Consider the following 22065-nt stretch of genomic DNA (forward strand, 5'->3'; position numbering starts at 1 on the left):
GAAAAAATAGGACTTGAGTTCTAGTGTTGGCTTTTCATCAAATTTCTACTGTGACTGACCAGGCTAATACTGGGCCTCTGCTTTCTCAGCTATAAAATTCAAAACTTTGATATACACTAAAATATCTACAGCAACACTGTTTGGTTTTCCCAAAGAACTTGAAATAAAGTAGCTGCTCATTTATTTAATGCAAGATGGCTGAACAACCAATGACACAAAGATTTAACAAATTATTATGATGTCATAGAAGATAAAATTGTTGCATTGTGACATTAAGAAAAATGGAATATAGACACAAATTACTATAGCAATATAAATGAATGGAATAGAAGGAGATACATAATCATAATAGTTATATTCAGCCATGAAAAAGAGAAGAAAGTTCCATCTCCCATTTTCAAAGGAGAGAATTATCAGTGTGCAACACTATATATATTGTGAAGCATGGCTAGTATTGGTCATTTTTGTTGGAACTGCTTTTCCCCCTTTCTTTTTTAATTGTTTCATTTTACTATAGCTTTTTCAGTATAGACTGGAAGGGATTAAGAAGTAGAGGAGATAAAAAACAAAAGGGATGCAATAAAAATTCAAAATAAAAAGGTTTAAACTTACTATTTCTCAGGTATCTTTTAGTTAGAATGAAGAAAAATATAATAAAGTGGAATAATCCTGGAACTTGGAGTCAAAAAATTCAGAATTCTAGTTTTGAGTCTTGAGTCTGGAATTTCTTTATTGAAAAACATTAACGACGTTACTTTAACTTGTTTGGGTCTTGTTTTTTTCTACTGAAAAAATGTGATTTGAATCTTTGACTCTGATCTTTTCTGTCTTTAACCTTCTCTATTGTTCTGTCACATGAATTAGCATGATCTTAGGCAATCATTTAACTTCTTTTGACCTGTTTCTTCATCAAATGAAGATGTTAGAGTAGATGGTTTAGGAGGTTCTTCTAATCTGTCTTTCTTCCACAATAATTGAATTCTTCTACATGGCAGCCTAAATAATTTCCCTGAAACATATGGTGAACCATCACTTTCCTACTTAAAAATCATCCATTATTCCCTAATCCTTGTAAAAAATAAAATACATAATTCTCATTTGACATTTAAGGTCCTTTATGGTCTGAATCCAGCTAGTCTTTCCAGATTTATGTTTGTTTGTTTGTTTGTTTCTTTACTTCACTTCTCACATTATACTTGCAGTTTCCCAAATTTGGCAAACAATCTCTTTTCCTTCTGCACTTTTACACAGGATATTCCCTCATGTTCATAATTCATTCCCTCTTCCCTTTCTCATTCTAGAATCTTGAATTGTCTTTGAGGTTCATCTCAATCATAACATCTCTTATGAAAGTCATATTATTGAGCTCTCTGTCACTCTGTCTCTCAGTCTCTGTCTGTCTGTCTGTCATCTTCTTTCCTTTCTTTTATCTTCTACAAACTTTAGAATTATATTATAGTTACACTACATGTAGATTTCTATTTTAAGACAAAACTCTCATAAAATTACAACTGTCAAAAATGGACTACTTCAGAAGATGGTGAGTTTTCCATCACTAGAAAACTTGTTTGAAATATAACAGAATATCTTGTGCAGATGTGATTTGGAACATGTAATTCTTGTGATCTCTTCTGACTTGGAAGTTCTATTATATCAAACATGTGAAATGTTTTTACCAAGTTCCTGCTACTAATCTGTCTCTGATCACTTTCTTCATTTTGGGATGACACCTTTTTTTTTTAACCTAATCCATACTTCATCTTCATAGTTGGTGGGGAACTCACCCATCTTATGAATACTTAGACAAATTTCAGGAAATAATTCAAAATAGTCCATTTCAATTGGCCACTTTAAAAACTACACAAAGGAAAAGCTGATTCCAGTTGGAGTTTACTAGAAATATGTTCAGTTTTACACTCAAAGGAAATCTCAGGAATACGAAGGGATATTAGTATTCAGTAATACTAGTAGTGCTAATTAATTTAAAGTGACATAGGAAAATTGGTAAATTTGGAAAGTGTTTTTATTTGTGTCAGAAACTAGCTTGCAGAAGTGTTTTTGGAATTACAGAATCTCGAAGTTGCCAGGGACCTCAGAAGCCACCCAGTCCATTTATTGTTGATCAGATATATCTGTATCAAACCCCATAAGTAACCCTTTAGGCTGCCAATGAAGACTTCCTGTGAGGGAGATTAGTCCATTTTATTTCTGGACAATTCTAATGCTTAAAAAGTTCTTTCTGTGTCTTTGAAATGTGTACTCATTACCTTCTGTATATAGAGATCACTTCCTAAAGTCTCATTGACTGTATAACTAATTTCACCCAAATATCCCCTATCAGTCCCACAATTTAACTGCATTTACCTGTCAGTCCTGATGGTTGGTTGATGTTCCTGGCATTGCTTGTTATGATTGATGCTATAGTGATGGAGCTGATTGTATGTTGGAAATAAGGAGTTGTTGGAAACAATGTCTAACATATCTAATGTCTCCATATTGAGAGGAGATGAGGAGGAGAAGGGAAAAAGAACCTTGGTCTTTCTATTATATTTTTTCAGTACAGATTTTTGTCCAGATTTTTTTGGTTCATTTTTTTTCTTATAACAATAAAAGTTTTTAATAGATTACTTTCATATTAGTGGCATATCATCAAAGTCTTGAAAAGATATTGAATGTGGAAACTAACTTAAACTTAACATCGAATCTTTATTTTATAAGAGAATAATAGAGGTAAATAGATGGAAAGATGCATAGATATTCAAACCTTCAGACACACAGATAAATAAATGGAGATACAGAGACAGAGATTAAGTCAGAAGGGGAGAAGAAAGAATAAATAGCAACAGAGAGATTTTTGTGGGAATAAAGGAGATTGAGAAGAGTTAAACAGCTTGATAGAAGAAGAATCAGGAGAAAACAGTCTTATTAAATCTGAGGGAAATCCATCCAGGAAGAAAACGTAGTTAATGATGCATAGAGGTTATGAAAGAAAAGAACTTGGAAAAGAATTTGGCAATTATGAGATCATTGATAATTCTGGAGAGATCAATTTGAGTTGAGTCATGAATTTGGAAGGCACATTGTGAGGAAGTGAGAAGTGAATGGTATGTGAGAAAATAGAAGTAACAAGTTTAGATTGTGCTCTAAACCCATGTTTTTGTCTAAGATGTGGAGGGGGCATAAAGTCTAATAATAGACTGAAGAGATTACATAGTCAACTAAAGTTTTTACCTTATTATTTTAAGATGGAAAATGCTTTACAAGTATTATCTCATTTTATCATCACAATAACCCTGAGACATGTATTATTATATCACCTTCATTATAGAGAAAAGAAAACTAAAGCAGACAGGGATAAAGATACTTACCCAGGTTAAGTATCTGAGGTCAAATGTGAACTCAGGTTTTCTTGATTCTTAATCCACAGCTCCATATACTATACCACCTAGTTGTGAGCAGAAGCAATAGAGAATGGATATTAGATAAAAGTGTGTGTGTGTGTATGTGTGTGTGTGTGTGTGTGTGTGTGTATGATTGATGCTAAGAGAATGGGATTCAAGGTAAAAATAAACTTAATTAGCTTTATGGAGGAAAAGAGCAACTTTCTCATTAGAGACTGAATCAAAAGGTGAATGAATGGAGTTTGGTATGAGAAGTTTTGCGGTATAGAAGAGGCAAAAGAGGGATATATAGTGGATGACATTTTAAAATAAAATAGTAATCAAGGTTAAAGGAAAATGAGGATTTGAAAGATGTGAGCAAGATAAAAGAAATGATTATGGGAATAGCTATGATTACCAACATAATATAGAATTAATTGGAGAATAATGAGAGGATTACAATTCATCAATGAGAACCTGATTGAAATTAAATAGCTTACATATGTAGTGCACTCAAGAAGCACAATTTTGGCTTTTTTGGGGGTATTCAACATCACAGGACCAAGAATGAACAAATAAAAAAGACAACTTATTAGTGTGTTATGTGCAAAAATGTTTGTGGCAGCCTTTTTGTAGTGGCAAGAAGCTGGAAACTGAATGGATGCCTGTCAATTAGAGAATGGCTGAATAAATTATCCTATATAAATGTTATGAAATGTTATTGTTCTGTAAGAAATGACCAGCAGGATGATTTCAGAGGGACCTGGAGAGATTTACATGAACTGATTCTAAGTGAAATGAGCAGACTAGGAAATCATTGAACACAGCAACAACAACACTGTATGATGATCAATTCTGATGGACGTGGTTCTCTTCAACAATAAGATTGTTCAAACCAGTTCTAATTGTTCAATGATAAAGAGAGACATCTACATCCAGAGAGAGGACTGTGGGAACTGAATGTGGTTTACAACATAACATTTCACTCTTTTCATTGTTGCTTGCTTGCTTTTTATTCTGCCTTTTTTTTTTTTTTACTGGTTTGATTTGATTTTTCCTGTGTAGCACAATAATTATATAAATACATTGTATGCATATATTGTATTTAACATATATTTCTACCCTGTTTAACATATATTGGACTACTTACCATGTAGAGGAGGGTATGGGGAAAGGGAAGGAAAATTGGAACAAAGTTTTTTCCCCCGAGGGCTAATGTTAAAGAATTGTTGATGCATATATTTTGAAAAATAAAAAGCTTTAATTAAAAAAAAAGATATCAGTGGGTTCAAGTTTTCAAATCACTTTATCAGGCCAATATTTATTCATTTTGTATTAAATAATGATAAAGCTGGAAGAGACCTAGAGGTCAAAGTATGGCAGGTAGGTGATGCATTCTGTATAGAATGCCACATCTGAAATCAGGAAGACTCATCTTTCCAAATTCAAATCTAGAATTCAACACTTACTAGCTGTGTGATCCTGGACAAGTCATTTATTTCTATTTATTTCAGTTTTCTCATTTGTAAAATCAGTTGGTTAAGGAAATGGCAAATTACTTCAGTATCTTTGCTAAGAACACTCTGAAAGGCATCGTGAAGAATTGGATATGACTGAAAGTGACTGAACAACAACAACAAAAGAAACCATACATTCCAAATCATCTATTTTACAAGTGTAATATCTGAATCATAAGATCATAGATTTAGAGCTGGAAAGGGTTATACAAACCTTCTAGCCTAAGCTCTCATTTTACAGACAAGGAAATCAATGCCAAGAGCAGGGATGTCTTGCCCAAAGAAGTTAATGGCAAAGTTGGGATTTGAAGCTAGGTCCTTTGACTCCAAATATGGAAGACTTTCTGCTCCATCAGAGGCAGCTGATGAACGTGAACTGCTAGGTTTGGAGTCAGAAAGACCTGAGTTTAAAATCTGATCTCATATAGGTCTTTGCTCTATGACTATCTATAAGTCACTTAATTTCTTTATACCTTAGCTTCATTATGTGTAAAATCATAATAATAACAGCTGCCTCATAAGGTTTTTATAAGGATCAAATTAAATAAAATTTGCAAAGTGATTGGCACGATGTCTGGCCCGAACAGTTCAGTGAATAGGGAAATGAGTCTAGAATCAAGAATACTTATCTTTCTAAATTCAAATCAAAACTCAGCTATTTCCCTGGATATATTACTTAGATCTGTTGGTCTAAGTCTCTTGACATGGGCAATTCACTTTATTTTTTGTCTGCCTCAGTTCCTTTACTATATAGTGGAGATAATGACACCCAGCTCTGAAGGTTACTGTGATGATAAAATAAGATAATATATGTAAAGCATTTTTTTCATCCTAAAATAATAATGAAATAAAACATTTCAATTGATTAGCACTTTTTGAGCAAAGCATCTTTTGAAAGTGAAATGCAAGATCCCCTTTGCAGGGAATGCTAGTGCCAATGGGCTTACAAGTACCATTTATTTGAATAAGGGGCAAATAAGTTGTATTTTCTGGTTAAAATTGGTTGCTTCAACTCTCTGCATGACCCTGCACTTACACTTTAAGTTTTCCCAGAAAGGAACTTACACTTCCCTGACAAGTTCTGCAAGAAGTGAGGCCAGATATAGTACTAGCTGTGAGACCTGGAAAGATGTTTATTTTATTTTAATGGTTTCTTTAGCTTTTTTATGATATTTAAAAAATATATATTTCTCTTAGTCTCCCACCCTCAAAAAAGTGTTTTCTTATAATCTAGAATATAAAAGAAAAAAAAGTGATTCAAACAAACTAGCACATTAGCTATATCTGATATTATATGCAGTGTTCTATGCTCACAGTTCATTCCCTCAACAGAGAAAGAAAGGAAATGCATTTTCTTATCTCTTCTCTCAGGCTATAATTGGTCATTATAATTGTACATTCTTAAGTTTCTATTTTTAAAATTTCACTTTATTTACTTTATTGTAGCCATCACATATACTATTTTCTTGGTTCTGCTCACTTTACTTTGCATTATCAGTTCATATAAGTTTTCCCAAACTTTTCTGTAATTTACTTTTATACATACATATCTATTTATCTATCTATCTATATCTATATATATAAATATAGATATAGATATAATCAACTCATATTTATAGAAGCTTTATAAAATAGTTTAATACTTCTCACAGAAACATTGTAAGGAATTTTCAACAGTAAATCACATTTTGCAGCTAAGAAAATGAGGCATTAAGTGACTTCATTGCCACACAGTTAATAAGAATTTGAACTCAGGACTTCCTGACTATAAACCCAATACTCTATCTACCATGTAACCTACCTGTCCCAATATTTTCCCATTTCATTTATGCTCGATGGGTTTGTTATTCCCAAAAAGAGAGATTATTATATTGTTTGCATTTCTTTTCTAACTCAAAAAGTCTACCAAGAGTAAATTTGTATAGAGGGGAATTTTCTTTCTAATTTTCACAACTTTGGGGCATATTCCTAATAGTTCAATCTCTAGTTCAAAAACCACTTAAAAAGTGTTTAGACAGTAAATGGATGGATGTATTAAACACTGGCTCCCACACTCATGTTTGAGAGAGAGTTTTCGCCGTGTTGGATTATGTAGCCATGATTCATTTTCCCATGTGCTTTTTGAGGCCGAGCTCACTCAGTTATTAATGCCCCTAGCACTATATTACTCATGGCTTACCTGATTTACTAGAATAATCCAATGTGTAGTTCAGGTCTTTAAAGGATGTATCACCCAAATATACTGACACCCTGAGAAGATAAACCAATAGAGACTTTAATCTGGCATCAATTCTAGAAACTTTTCCACTGCGAGTGAGTTGATGTTTCCCCATGCTGACACACTAGACACTGAATTTGATAGCCATAATTCCATATCTTTTTTCCAAATCTTTCTTCTTGGTGGATATATTATTTGGAGAAGTTTGACAAAGCATCAGATTCTCTAGTTTTTTTAGCATTAAAAATTATTATGAGGATGAGCAGCAGTGGTTGGAAGATGGGAGTTAAGGGAGGAGCCCAAAAGAGAAGGTGCCAGGCCTGGAGTCAAGAAGAATCATCTTCCTACATTCAAATCTGCCTCAGATACTTACCAGCTGTGTGATCCTGGGAAAAATCAGTTAACTCTTTTTGCTTCAGTTTCACCATCTATAAAACTAGCTGGATAGAGATTTCTGGTAAATTTGCCAAGAAAACCCCAAATGGGGTCACAGAAGCAGACATAACTGAAATGGCTAAACAACAAAACTATGATATAGGTACTATTATATAAAAATTCATAAAACTGTGTCTCTTCCATAAGGCATCTCTTCTGACTTCACTGCTTCTTCCTACCTGCCATCCCTGGAACTCTTAATCTCTGACTCTTAGTTTCCATGGCTTCCTACATATCACATTTAAAAACTTACCTTCTATAAAAGCTTTTTCAAGTCTTATTAATTGTAATGCCTTTTCTCTGGGATAATCTGGGATAACATAATTTTTGTATGTGTCTGTCTATATATTATCTATCATCCACCTATCTACCTATGTACTCATCTATCTACTTTTCTATCTACTTATATATAATCTATGTATCCTTCTATATATATATATGTATGTATGTATGAGCTTTATCATCCATCTACCTGTCTATGGATCCATTTATCTATCTTTCTATCTACTTATGTATGATCAATATATCCTTCCATCCATCTATTATCTCTTCATCAATCTATCCATATGTCTATTTTTCTGTCTATCTAATTATGTACCCTTCCTTCTATTATTTATGTATAATCTATATATTAAATACATAATATTTATGTATATCTATCTATGTGTAATCTATATATGCTTCTACCTATGTAGCTATATCTTTTTTATCTATCTCTCTATATCTATATCTATACATAATTGCCAGGTGACTCTCATGGATTTAAGCTTCTTGAGAATAGGAACTATCTTTTGCTACATTTTTTTTATTCCTAGGATTTAGTATAGTACTTTACTTATAGAACATTCTTAAGAAATACTAGCTGACTGATTAATCAGTATTTTAGATGGCTGCTACTAAATCCCAGATCTTTAGTGATCTCAACAGACAAATAGCACAGGTAAAGACAATGATAGCTTACTGCTATACTGAGGATGGATCAATGAAAGAGTTTCCTCTGAGCATTGGAATTTGTGTCTTATATTTATTAGACAAGGTAGAAACATCTGGGCTCAACACTATGCAAATAAAACAGGTATACACTATGTATAAATATTATAAATTATAATTCTAAAAATTACAAATTAGATAGCAAAATATAAATAGATATATAAAAATTCCTTCCAGTCACACTCCAAGTATACTCACTAAAAGAGCCTGATTCTGTCATACATTCAGTAGTGACTTGGCATCTTTATCCATAAAGGTTATGACTGGGGGAGTTCTTTTTTGCCAACTGTGAATTTGTTGATAAGAAGTTAATTTGAAGACTTTTTGACATTTTAATTTTGTAAAATTTCCCTCAGGTTTAGTTTTGTGACACTTTCTTCAAGTTCTAAATTTCCTACATTAAATTCCTAAACTATAAGTGAAACAAAGAACCCTCTCATGCTTCTCTAAGGATTTGTGTTTTCTCTCTTTTTACACAAAGCTTTGAAAAAAATGCATATGGGGCATAAAGGGAATTGTACCCTCAATTCCAAATTGGATATACTTTCTCTAACTGTATTAAAATTACAAAGATGTTCATGTTTAAATCATTCTTAAGAACGAGAGGCAGGATGGTTATATGTATAGAGTGTTAGAATCCTGGTAGCGTAGGACCCAAAAACCATCTCTGATACTTAGTACCAATGAAAGCATGGTGGAGTCACTTCAACTTTCTAGGCCTTAATTTCCTCAGCTGTAAAATGAGATTAGATTATGTGGTCTGTAAGGTCATGTTTATGACCCAGCAGTATATGAGAATCAACTCCTGTTTGTTAAAAACCTATTTTTTTTTTTTTTTGGTGAGGCAACTGGGGTTAAGTGACTTGCCCAGGACCACACAACTAAGAAGTGTTAAGTGTCTGAGAACAAATTTGAACTCAGGTTCTCCTGACTTCAGGGCTGGTGCTCTACCCTTTATACCACCTAGTTGCTTCAAGAATCTATTCTTAAATTTATAAATAATACAAATCAAGTTAGATTTATTATTTTGCGAATTGGTTAGACTTAGAGCAATGGATAAAATTTTAATAATGTAGATTAAATTTGAAACTGTGTCTTGTTTCCATTTAAAAATGCAAATCTTAGATAGCTTGTGGCTAAGCATTCAACAGCACATCTTTATTTCTACCTCTCAGTAGGTGATCCTATGGATCAGAGATAGCTAAATAATACAGTAGAAAGAAAACTTGGCCTGGAGACAAAAAGACTTGGTTTCAAATCCAACCTCAGACATGTATTAGCTATATGACCTTGGAAAAATCATATAACCTCTCTCAAAGTTTCGCTAAATCAAAAATAGAAATAATAGTACCTCCCAGAGGTTTAAAGATCAGATACAAATTGTCAAAAATTATTTTATAGAATTACAAAAAGTAATGACTAAGTTTATCTGAAAGAAGCAAAAAAATCAAGAATATCAAGGCAATTAATGGAAAAAAAATACAAATAATAGTGGCTTAGCATTAGCGAACGTAAAACTATAATATAAAACAATATTCATTAAAATAATTTGGAATAGGCTGGCTAAGAAATAGAGGTGTATTTGAATAGATTTGATACACATGACACAATAATTAAGGCTTATAGTAATAGCAGCAAGAATATGTGATGATCAAAGATGAAAGACTTGGTTATTCTCCATGGCCCAATGGTCTAAGGCAACCCCAAAGGACTTTGGATAGAAAAATGCCATCTGAACCCAGAAAAAGATCTATGGAGATTGATTCTAAATCAAGACATAGTATGTTGACTTCTTTTTGTTCTGTTTTTTTTTCCCTTTTGTTCTGATTTATTCTCTACTAACATGACTCACAAAGCAGTGTGTATTGAAACAAATAAATATTTTTTTTAAAAGGGAAACAATGCACTTGCAAAGAAATCTAAAAAGAAAGAAATGCGTTATTTGTCAAAGAAGATATACTCAGAAGATAACAAAGTCAAAGCTCCTACATCCAAAGCCTCCAAGAAAAATAAGAATTGGCCTCAGACTATGGGAGAACTGAAAACGAATTTTGAAAATCAAGTAAGAGAGGTAGAAGAAAAATTGGGAAAATGAAAGAAAATGATGCAAAAGGAAATACAAAAAGTTTTTTTTGTTTTTTTTTTTTAATTTTATTTTATTTAATAATAACTTTGTATTGACAGAATCCATGCCAGGGTAATTTTTTACAACATTATCCCTTGCACTCACTTATGTTTCGTTTTTTCCCCTCCCTCCCTCCACCCCCCCCCCAAGATGGCAAGCAGTCCTATATATGTTAAATATGTTGCAGTATATCCTAGATAAAATACATATTTGCAGAACCGAACAGTTCTCCTGTTGCACAGGGAGAATTGGATTCAGAAGGTAAAAATAACTCGGGAAGAAAATCAAAAATGCAAATAGTTCACATTCGTTTCCCAGTGTTCCTTCTTTGGGTGTAGCTGTTTCTGTCCATCATTTATCCATTGAAACTCAGTTAGGTCTCTTTGTCATAGAAATCCACTTCCATCAGAATACATCCTCATACAATATCGTTGTCGAAGTGTATAATGATCTCCTGGTTCTGCTCATTTCTTTCTTTTTTTTTTAATTTTTATTTAATAATTACTTTACATTGACACCCGTTTCTGTTCCGATTTTTCTTTTCCTTCCCTCCCTCCACCCCCTCCCCTAGATGGCAAGCAGTCCTTTATATGTTGGATATGTTGCAGTATATCCTAGATACAATATATGTTTGCAGAACCGAACAGTTCTCTTGTTGCATAGGGGGAATTGGATTCAGAAGGTATAAATAACCCGGGAAGAAAAACAAAAATGTAGTTCACATTCATTTCCCAGTGTTCTTTCTTTGGGTGTAGCTGCTTTTGTCCATCATTTATCAATTGAAACTCATGTCTCTTTGTCAAAGAAATCCACTTCCATCAAAATACGTCCTCATACAATATCGTTGTCGAAGTGTATAATGATCTCCTGGTTCTGCTCATTTCACTTAGCATCAGTTCATGTAAGTCTCGCCAGTCCTCTCTGTATTCATCCTGCTGGTCATTCCTTACAGAGCAATAATATTCCATAACATTCATATACCACAATTTACCCAGCCATTCTCTAATTGATGGGCATCCATTCATTTTCCAGTTTCTAGCCACTACAAACAGGGCTGCTACTAACATTTTGGCACATACAGGTCCCTTTCCCTTTTTTAGTATCTCTTTGGGGTGTAAGCCCAATAGAAACACTGCTGGATCAAAGGGTATGCACAGTTTGATAACTTTTTGGGCATAATTCCAGATTGCTCTCCAGAATGGTTGGTTCGTTCACAACTCCACCAACAATGCATCAGTGTCCCCGTGGAAATACAAAAAGTTAATGAGAAGAATGTCTTAATAAAAAGCAAAATTCATCAATTGGGAAAGGAGGTAAAAATCTCACTGAGGAAAATAATTCCTTAAAAATTAGAATTGAGCAAATGGAAGCTAATGACATTATGAGAAATCAAGATCCAATAAAACAAACAAAAAAGAAAAATGTGAAATATTTTATTGGAAAAACAAATAATCTGGAAAATAGATCTAGGAGAGATAATTTAAAAATGATTGAGCTACCTGAAAGCCATGATCAGAAAAGATCCTGGACATCATCTTTCAATAATTATCAAGGAGAGAATGGGAAAGAGAGAAGTGAAGTGGTACAAATAACTTGCCATAGAAAAGAGGTAAGAAAAAGCTTTTATGGTGGAAGGGAAGAGGGGGAAAAGAAAGGAAGTGAGAGAACCTTACTCCCATAAGAATGGGGGCATCATACATGGCCAATACTATCTTACCCTGTAGGAAAATACAGGAAGAGGGGAATGGTGACAAAAGAGAGAACATGTTAAGGGAAAGAGCAGTCAGTAGCAAAACATTTTCGATGAGGGACAGGGTGAAAGAGAATAAATGAGAGGAAATACAGTTAGCTATAGTGATTATAAAAAAATAATTTTGAAGTATGTTTCTCTGATAAGACCTCATTTCTCAAACATATGGAACATAAAATTTATAAAAACTAAGAGCCATGCCCCAGTTGATAAAGGATCAAGTTATGATCTGTGCCCAAAGAGCTATACATTTTTTTGCATTTCCTTTGACATAAAAATATCACTACTAGCATAAATACCAGAAGACATTTTATAAAAAGGAAAATGACTTATATGTACCAAAAATCATAGCAGATCTCTTCTCAGGGCAAAAATAAATTGGAAATTGAGGGGATGTCCATCAATTGGGAAATGGCTCAATAAAGTGTGGTGTATGTTTGTGATGGAATATTATTGTTCTATGTGAAATGATGAGTAGGATGCCCTCAAGCAAAATAGAACCTAGAAAGTCCTTCATGAAAACAAGTGAAATGTAAAATATATCAAGTAACTAGCAATGTTCTGTTATGACCAACAATAAATTATTTTGCTATTCTAAGCAGTACAATGATCCATGACTGAAGGACTTATGGGAAAGAGGAGTCAGTAGTAAAACATTTTTGATGAGGGACAGGGTGAAAGAGAATAAATGAGAGGAAATACAGTTAGCTATAGTGATTATAAAAAAATAAGGACTGAAGGACTTATGATGAAAAACCTATTCATACACAGAGAAGAATCTGATCTTGTCTAAAAGCAAATTGAAATATTCTCTCTCTCAAATTAATTTTTCTTGAAGATTTTTATTTTCATAAGGGTGGGAGATCTTATGTTTTTTTTTCACAATTGACTTTTATGGAAATATTTTTGCATAACTTCACATGTCATTTCTTAATTGTAAGTGGGGATAAAGGAGAGAAACTAGAGCTCAAAAATTTTAAAATGTTTTGTAATATTTTGAATGTTTTAAATGTAACTAGAGAAAAATATTTTAAAAATCAAATCTAACATAAAAATATGCATTTAATAAATAATTTTATTTATGGTTGGAAGCTCTTTTTGAGTTTTGCATATTATATATACAAATATATAATAGTTTCAAAAAGATCTTCCAAATACACACACACACACACACACACACACACACACACACATATATAATTCTAGAGTTCATGAAACCTTGAAAAAAATTTGGGAATAAAACAACATTGTACCTTTTTTAATTATATAAAACCAAAACAGTCATCTTGTTCTCATTGTGTCAGAGTTCTAACTAATAAGATGGCCTGAATTAGTTGTTGGACCTGGTTCAAGTTGGTAGTAGTTATTTGAACATGAAAGCTGACTATTGCTTGCTATGAAAAGCAGAGGCTGTTGACATAGGAAGTCTAATAGTTGAGAGTAAAAGTGAAGATGTGGGCTGAAGAGAAGGGCTGGTACTATTAAAATGTTGCTGAGCAAATCAGGCAAATATTTTAGCCTCATGAAAATGCCTTCCTATCTAAAAGTTCTTTAAGCCAAAGTGTAAATCTGCTCAAGCATAGGTAGCATAAATTAAGGCAAACCAACAAAACAAATCTCTTTCAAGTCCCAGAGAGAGAAAGCTTGAGCAATTAAGAGCACTCTGTACTTTTATTTCTGTCTCATAATATTTGCATTGCATATTAGAATTGTGTTAATCTACCCATTGGTTTCTCTGCACACAATTCTTGTTTTCATTCATGGTTATTGAAATTGAAACAGAAATCTCATGTGATATAAATAATCTCTGGGTAATATCTAGGCAATTTGGACATGATCGGAAACAAGTCAATCTCCCTGATGAAATTATACAAGAAAAAGGTATCATAGTAAATTGTAACTAACTTATAAACTCATAATGATTTTATCTTGAAACAGAAATTAAAACATCTCATCATTTGAAATCAGGCATCTTATTGCAGTAGAATCAATTTTTTTTAAATGACAGGGAACTTGGTGACTACCTACTCCAATCCTTTCATTTTATAGACAAGGAAACTGAATTACAAAGTAGAAAAATTGAACTTACTAAATTAATGAAGAAACATCTAATTAGTGGATAAATTAAGAACTACCCCAAGATCTATACAAGAAATACATGATATACTAAATATAGATATGATAGATATGATGGTTAAGGATAGAATACTAGATCTAAAACAAAGAACATCTAAGTCCAAATCCTGATTCGTTCACTTATGAGTATTGGGAAAGTCACATAATGCCTCGTCCTTTTCTGTGAAATAGCATTTACATTTCAGCATTGTTGTGAGACTAAAATGTTATAATATTTATAAAACACTTTTATTCTTAAATTATCACGTAAAATTCTGACTGCTACTATTAAAATATCATGCCCTTGATCTGGTTATTACAATAGATAATGTATAAGCTCAGAAAAATCAATTTTGGTATTTTTAGATGGGTTTTTGTTGTGGCAGCAATGACTGACTTTAGTATCAATGGACAGAAGTTGTGAACAATATATATTAAATAACACAGTCTACTAAAGTAGTTAAGCCAGCACCAGGATTATGCTTTTCTTACTTCTAAGTCCCATGTTATTTCCATTAAATTCCTCAAACTTTTGTGTTATTAGACAATCATTTCCAATACAAGTGGGGCCTTGTGAGCAAAACTCCTACATAACTCCCTCAATGTAATATTAGGGGTTAGGGATATTTGGATCTTTCTTTAAAACATTTTAACCATCTAGAAAAAGTGTCTTGACTATTGATTACTGAGAATAAGGACTGCTTTTCAGAAATCAAGGGTCAGGGAATCTTAAGATTCAAATGAAGTAGGTAATAATAAGCAGTCATTCCTGACTTATTTTATCTTTGGCACCTGCTGCAGAACCTTTACCATTGACTTTTCTTAGTTTTCTTAGTCTTCTGCTATATTGATTCTCAATGTCTGAAGCTACTCTTTTAAGCTCTTTCTCAGTGTTTGGTACTAAAGACAATAGCTTCTTTCTTGGTTTCACAGACATTAAATCTTTTTAACCTTGTTTTCCTTTACGTCTAGGTTTAATCTTCTGTATCTAACATTGGTACTTTGAATAGCTCTTTCAAAGGTCTGATTCATTTCATATGGACATTAAAAAGCCTTGATGTTGATAATGAATGGTATATAACCTCATCCCTATTTACCTTTGTTAGCTAATCATGATGTCTGGTTCTAAAATTTCTAATGATCAGCATCTTTCAAATCAGATTGAGTAGATTTAGGATAGCAACCAGAACAATCATTTCGGTTGCTAGTTCTTTAGATAATATACCTTGTAAGGAACTAACAGAGTGTGTGCTATGCTTAAAAAGCCTTTTGAAATCACATTTAGCTTCCATGTATTGATGAGGCAGGACACTATGACTTTAATGAAGAAATGATTATAAGATCTTAATTATCATGATGATAGGATCACAGAAGTCCAGGGTTAAGAAGAACCCCAGAAGTCATCCCATCACCTCATTCCTGATCAAGAATCAATTCTTTCAACTAGACATAGACAAACTTCTCACACCTATAGTAAGATAAGTTTAAAATGAATTCATGGTTTAGACATAAAAAGTGATATTATAAGAAAATAAGCAGAGCAAGGAATAGTTTACTTTTCACATCTTTGGAGAACGGAGCAATTTTGGCCAAAAAAGAATTAATGATTATTATAAAATGCAAAATTGATAATTTTGATCATGTTAAATCAGAAAAGGTTTTTTTCCCAAAGAAAACCAATGCAGCTAAGATTAGAAGGGGAGCAGAAAGCTAGTAAACAATTTTATGTCCAGTATTTGTGATAAAGTCCTCATTTTAAAAAATTATAGATAACTGAGTTAAATTTATAAGAATACAAGTCATTTTGTAATTAATAAATAGTCAAAGGATATAAATAAACAATTTCTAGATGAAGAAATTAAAGCCATCTATTTTCATATAAAAATACTTTAAATCACTATTGATCAGAGAAATGCAAATTGAAAACAACTCAGGTACCATTTCATACCTCTCAAATTGACTAAGATGAATGGAAAAAGTAATGATAAATATTGGAGTGTATATATGAAGACTGGGACACTAAGGAATTGTTGTTGAAGTTGTGAACTGATCCAGTAACCTGGAGAGCTATTTGGAACTTTGTCCTAAGAGTTTTAGAACTGGGCATACCTTTTGATCCAGTAGTGTCACTACTGGATCCTAAAGAGATCATAAAAGAGGGAAAAGGATCCATAAACACATTTTTTGGTGATGGAAAGGAATTTGAAATTGAATTAATGCCCATCCATTGGGAAATGACTGAAGAACTTAGGATAAATATAATGAAATATTATTGTTCTATAGGAAATGATGAACAGGCTAATTTCAGAAAAGTCTGGAAAGATTTATATAAACTGACACTGAGTGAAGTGGGCAGAACCAGGAAAACATTGAATACAGTAACAGCAAAATTATGTAATGATAAAGTGTGATAGACTTGGCTCTTCTCAGAAATATAATGATCTAAGACAATTCCCCTAGACTTTGGATAGAAAATACTATCTTCATCTAGAGGGAGAACTATGGAGACTAAATGTGGATCAAAACATACTACTTTTACCATCTGGAGAGGTTTTTTTTTTTTTTTTTTTTTTTTTTTTTACCTTTTAATTTTTTTTCACAACATGATTGATTTGGAAATTTAGTTAAAATAATTTACGTATAACATATCAGATTGCTTGCTATCTTGGGAAGGGGGAGTTAGCAGATGGAGGGAGAAAAACATTTGAAAGACAACATTTCACAAAAATGAATTTTGAAAACTATCTTTACAAGTAGTTGGGGTAATGCTATTAAATCTTTATTTTTGTTTCTTTTTTACTATTGAAATTTAAAAATAAGAATCAGCTTTTGGAATATATTTCCTTTTGACCTCTTTCTCCTATTTATGAGTTCCTTCTGAAGCATCTATTTTGGGGAGAATTCCAGACTGAACACTTTTCTTTACTTTCAGGTCTCTGATTTTGACTTTCTGACCTTTGCCAACATGCCCACTCTTGGTTTCCTATTATGTTATCTTCTTCTAATAAAATGTAAGCAACTTGAGGGTCAAGCTTTTTTTTTTTTTAACAGATTGAATCACAGAATTTGAGAAGTCACTTATTCAAAACTATATCCAATAAAGACTCTATCCCATAATATCTCTGGCAAATGATCCTGTGTCGGGACCTCTTTAATGATAATGGCTAGTATTTATATGCTACTTCAAGATTTGCAAAACACTTTACAAGTATCCTGTCTTCACAACAATCCTGAGTTATTATGATCCTCATAAATTAAGTGACTAGCCCAGGGTCATACATGTAAGAAATGTCTGAAGGTCAGTTTAACTATAAGGTCTTCAAGGATCCAGGTCTAATATGCTATCCATTATGCAATTTATCTTTCTTTCTACATAGCTCATTTACCTTGGGATCATTCTAGTTAAGAATTTTCCACCCAGAACAAACTTCTTTTTTTGTTGTTGTTTTCTGGATTACAAATATAGTAGGTTTTGATGCCACCTATCAAACTTGCACCAAATTTTCTCTTCTGGATAAAACTGTACAATCTTTTCAATTGATTTTCATTGAACACAATTTCTAGGTGTAAATCATATTTCTAACCCTGAACTAGATTGCTAGAGCTTGTAAATGAACTTTCTAAAATGTGACCATAATTAATCATAAAACTTCAGAAACCCAATACGTGTAAGGAAATGCCTTAAACATTGATCACCTGCCTCTTTCAAATTATAATATTCCAATATTGTAGACTGACTATATCGAGTTTTTTGTTGTTAAATCAAAATTCTGATTCTTAGAAAGAGTAGAGTTCTCTCAAGATCGCCCTCTCCCAGTTCATCCTATTTATATTTAATATGAAGTTGTGTAGCCATTTTGAGCATTCTGATGTTCATGTACTTTGTGTTTTTTTCTGACCTGTTTCTTTTTTTTTTCATAACAGTGACTAGTATAGAAAAGTTTTTATATGATAGTATATGTATAACCTATATTAAATGGGCTAAAATTTTTGGAAGAAAGAAGGGAAGGAGAAAAATTTAGAACTCAGAATGTTCCAAATATTGTAACTTGAAAGAGGCAGGTGATCAATGTTTAGAATCTCTTTGGGATAGAGAACTTGTAGTAGAATGAAAGAGTATCCACAGTTTGGTTGCCCTTTGGAAATAATTGCAAATTGTTCTTCAGAATGGTTGGATAATTTTACAAGTCTACCAACAGTGTAATAATACTCCAATTTTCTCAATTCTCTCTGATATTTATTATTTTCTTTTTTGTATTATTAGTCAATCTGATAAGCATGAGGTGATACTTCAGAATTGTTTTAATTTTCTTTTATCTAATCAAAAGTGTTTTAGACTACTTCTTCATATGTCTGTGAATAGCTATGATTTCTTTATTTTAAAACTGTCTGTTCATAACCTTTGACCATTTATCAATGAGAAATAATTTGTATTCTTACAAATTTGATTCAGTTCTCTAAATATTTCAGAAATGAGGCATTTATCACAAACATTTGGTATAAATTTTTATAATATGTTTTATCATATATGCTTTCTTTTTTATTTTTAAAACATATGCATGGATAATTTTTCAATATTGAAATATATGTTAAATTGATATACACCTCTCAGATTGGCTAAGATGACAGAAAAAGATAATGACAAATGTTGGAGGGAATGTGGGAAAACTGGGACATTAATGCATTGTTGTTGGTGGAATTGTGAATTGATCCAACCATTGTAGAGAGCAATTTGGAACTATGCTCAAATGGATATCAAATGGTGCATATCCTTTGATTCAGCAGTGTTTCTACTGGGCTTGTATCCCAAAAAGATCTTAAAGTAGGGAAAGGAATCCATATGTACAAAGCAGTTAGCCCTGCCTGTAGTAGCAAGAAACTGGAAACTGAGGAGATGCCCATCAGTTGGGATATGGCTGCCTAAGTTATGGCATATGAATGTTATAGAATGTTATTATTTTATAAGAAACGATTAGCATGATGATTTCAGAGAGGTCAAGAGACACTTATAGGAACTGATGTTAAGCAAAATTAGCAGAACCAGGAGATCATTATACATAACAATAGCAATATTATACAATGATCAATTCTGATGGACGTGGCTCTTCTCAATAATAATATGATTCAAGGCAATTCCAATGATCTTGTGATGATGAGAACCATCTTCTCCCAGAAAGAAGACTTTGGGAATTGAATGTGGATCACAGCTTTACATTTTCACTTCTTTTGTTGCTGTTTGCTTGAATTTTATTTTCTTTTTCATTTTTCTTCCTTTTTGATCAGGTTTTTCTTGTGCAGCAAGAAAATTGTATATATTCAATTTACTTTTTTTTTTTACCATGTTTAACATGTATTGGATAACTTGCCATCTGCAGAAAGGGGTAAGGGAAGGGGGAGGAAATTGGAACACAAAGTTTTGCAAGGGTCAATGTTGAAAAATTATCCTTGCTTATGTTTTGAAAATAAAATGCTTCAAAAAATAAAAAAAGAAAAGAAAAATAATATATTTAATATTTATATCTCTCTACATTTGATTTTGAAGTTTTTAATGTTCTGATACATGTTCAATTTTTATGTAATTTTATGTGCTGCTGGGGAAAAAAAAAATCTATACTCCTTTCTTTTACCATGCAGTTTTCTCCAAATATCTGTCACAAATAATTTTTTCTAAAATTCTTTCCCTTTTTGTTTTTGGTTTGATTTATTGAGTTTTGAAAGAGGACAGTTTAATTTCCTCACTTAGTATAGTTTTGCTGTTTAATTCTTCATGTGACTCACTTAATTTATCCTTTAAGAATTTGTATGCTATACCACTTGATGCATATGCGTTTAGTACTGATGTTACTTCAATGTCTATGATACCTTTTATGAAGATATAGTATCCTTCCTTATCTCTTAATTAGATGTAATTTTACTTTTAAATGAGATCAGGAATGATAGTCTTGTATTTTTCGTCAAAGAAGCATAATAGATTCTAGTCAAGTCCTATACATTTGCTTTTTCTGTGTCTCAGCTTCAAATGTGTCTCCTGTAATAATAATAAAAAAAAAAAAGCATACTGTGGGATTATTTTTTTTATTCATTCTGCTATCCACTTCTATTTTATGGTAGTATCTGCCCCATTCACATTCATAATTACAATAACTAACTATATATTTCTCTACATTATTTTTATCCTCTTGTTTGTTCTCCCTCTTATTTCATTGTTTCAATCTTCAGCAATATTTTGTTTCTCTTTTTTAACTTTCCCAATTTGTCTTCCCTCACCCCCCTCTATAACTAACTCAATCTTATCCTTTCCTACTTCCTTATTGGGCAAAATCTATTTTTGTGTTCAAATGATTGTGTATATTATTGCTTCTTCTAACAAATATTATTGACAGTGATATCCATCAGCCACACTCTCATTTTCCCTTACATTATAATAGGCCTTTGTACTTCTTTATGTGAAATAATTTACCATATTCTACCTCTCCTTTCTTCAAAAATCCACTGAAGAAAACAACTCCTAAATATTACAATTGGTCAAATAGAAAAGAAAACAGAAAAGCTAGTTGAAGAAAACAACTCCTTAAAAGTTAAAATTAGGCAAATGAAAGTTAACAACTCTATACAATATCAAGAACCAATCAAACAAATTAAGAAGTATGAAAATAGAAGAAAATATAAAATGCCTGATGGAGGAAACATTTTTGACATTTGTTTATTTTTTCTTTTAATATTTAACTCTAAATTCTCAATCTTCCATCTCTCCCCTTGAGACAAGAAATTTTATATACATTATACATAGACAGTCATGCAAGACTTATTTTCATGTTAACCATGGTTTAAAAGAAAACACAAAGCAAACAATCAATTGTGGAATGTGTTATATATATATATATATATATATATATATATATTATATATATATATATATATATATATATATATATATATATAAAACACATGCAACACAACACAAACATTTTAACCTTATTAAGACCCTTATGATTTTTCTTTTCCTCTTTAACTTTTCAGGTTTCTCTTGAATCTTACATTTGAAAGTCATGTTTTCAATTTAGCTTTGATCTTTTAACAATAATGCTTAAGCATTCTCTGTTTCAGTGAATATATATTTCCCCCTGAAGTATTATACTCAGTTTTGCTGCATAGATCATTCTTGATTGTAATTCTAACTCCATTGTACTCTAGAATATTATATTCTAAGATATTTGTTCTTTAACATAGAAACTGCTAAATCTTGTGATGTTTTGACAGTAGTTTCACAATATTTTAATTGTTTTTGTCTACTTGCAATATTTTCTTCTTGACTTGGGAATTCTGAAATTTACCTATAATATTCCTGGGAATTTTTATTTTGGGATCTCTTTCAGGAGCTAAGAAGTGGATTATTTCATTTTCTATTTTGATATCTTGTTCTAGAATATCCAGACATTTTTCCTTGATAATTTCTTTAAAAATGATGTCTGGGCTCATTTTTTTAATCATGACTTCCAGGTTGTTCAAAGAAATGAAATTCTCTCTCATGGATC

At 32.0% G+C, this 22065-nt stretch overlaps 1 pseudogene; it reads right to left on the reverse strand.

Moving 5' to 3' along the window:
* Positions 1-7230, reverse strand: part of LOC127541527 (RNA-binding protein 43-like) — a 48311-nt pseudogene extending 41081 nt beyond the window's left edge.
* Between the last annotated feature and the right edge of the window lie 14835 nt (positions 7231-22065).

Source organism: Antechinus flavipes, chromosome 6, assembly GCF_016432865.1.
Source record: "Antechinus flavipes isolate AdamAnt ecotype Samford, QLD, Australia chromosome 6, AdamAnt_v2, whole genome shotgun sequence".
NCBI classification, from domain to species: Eukaryota; Metazoa; Chordata; class Mammalia; order Dasyuromorphia; family Dasyuridae; genus Antechinus; species Antechinus flavipes.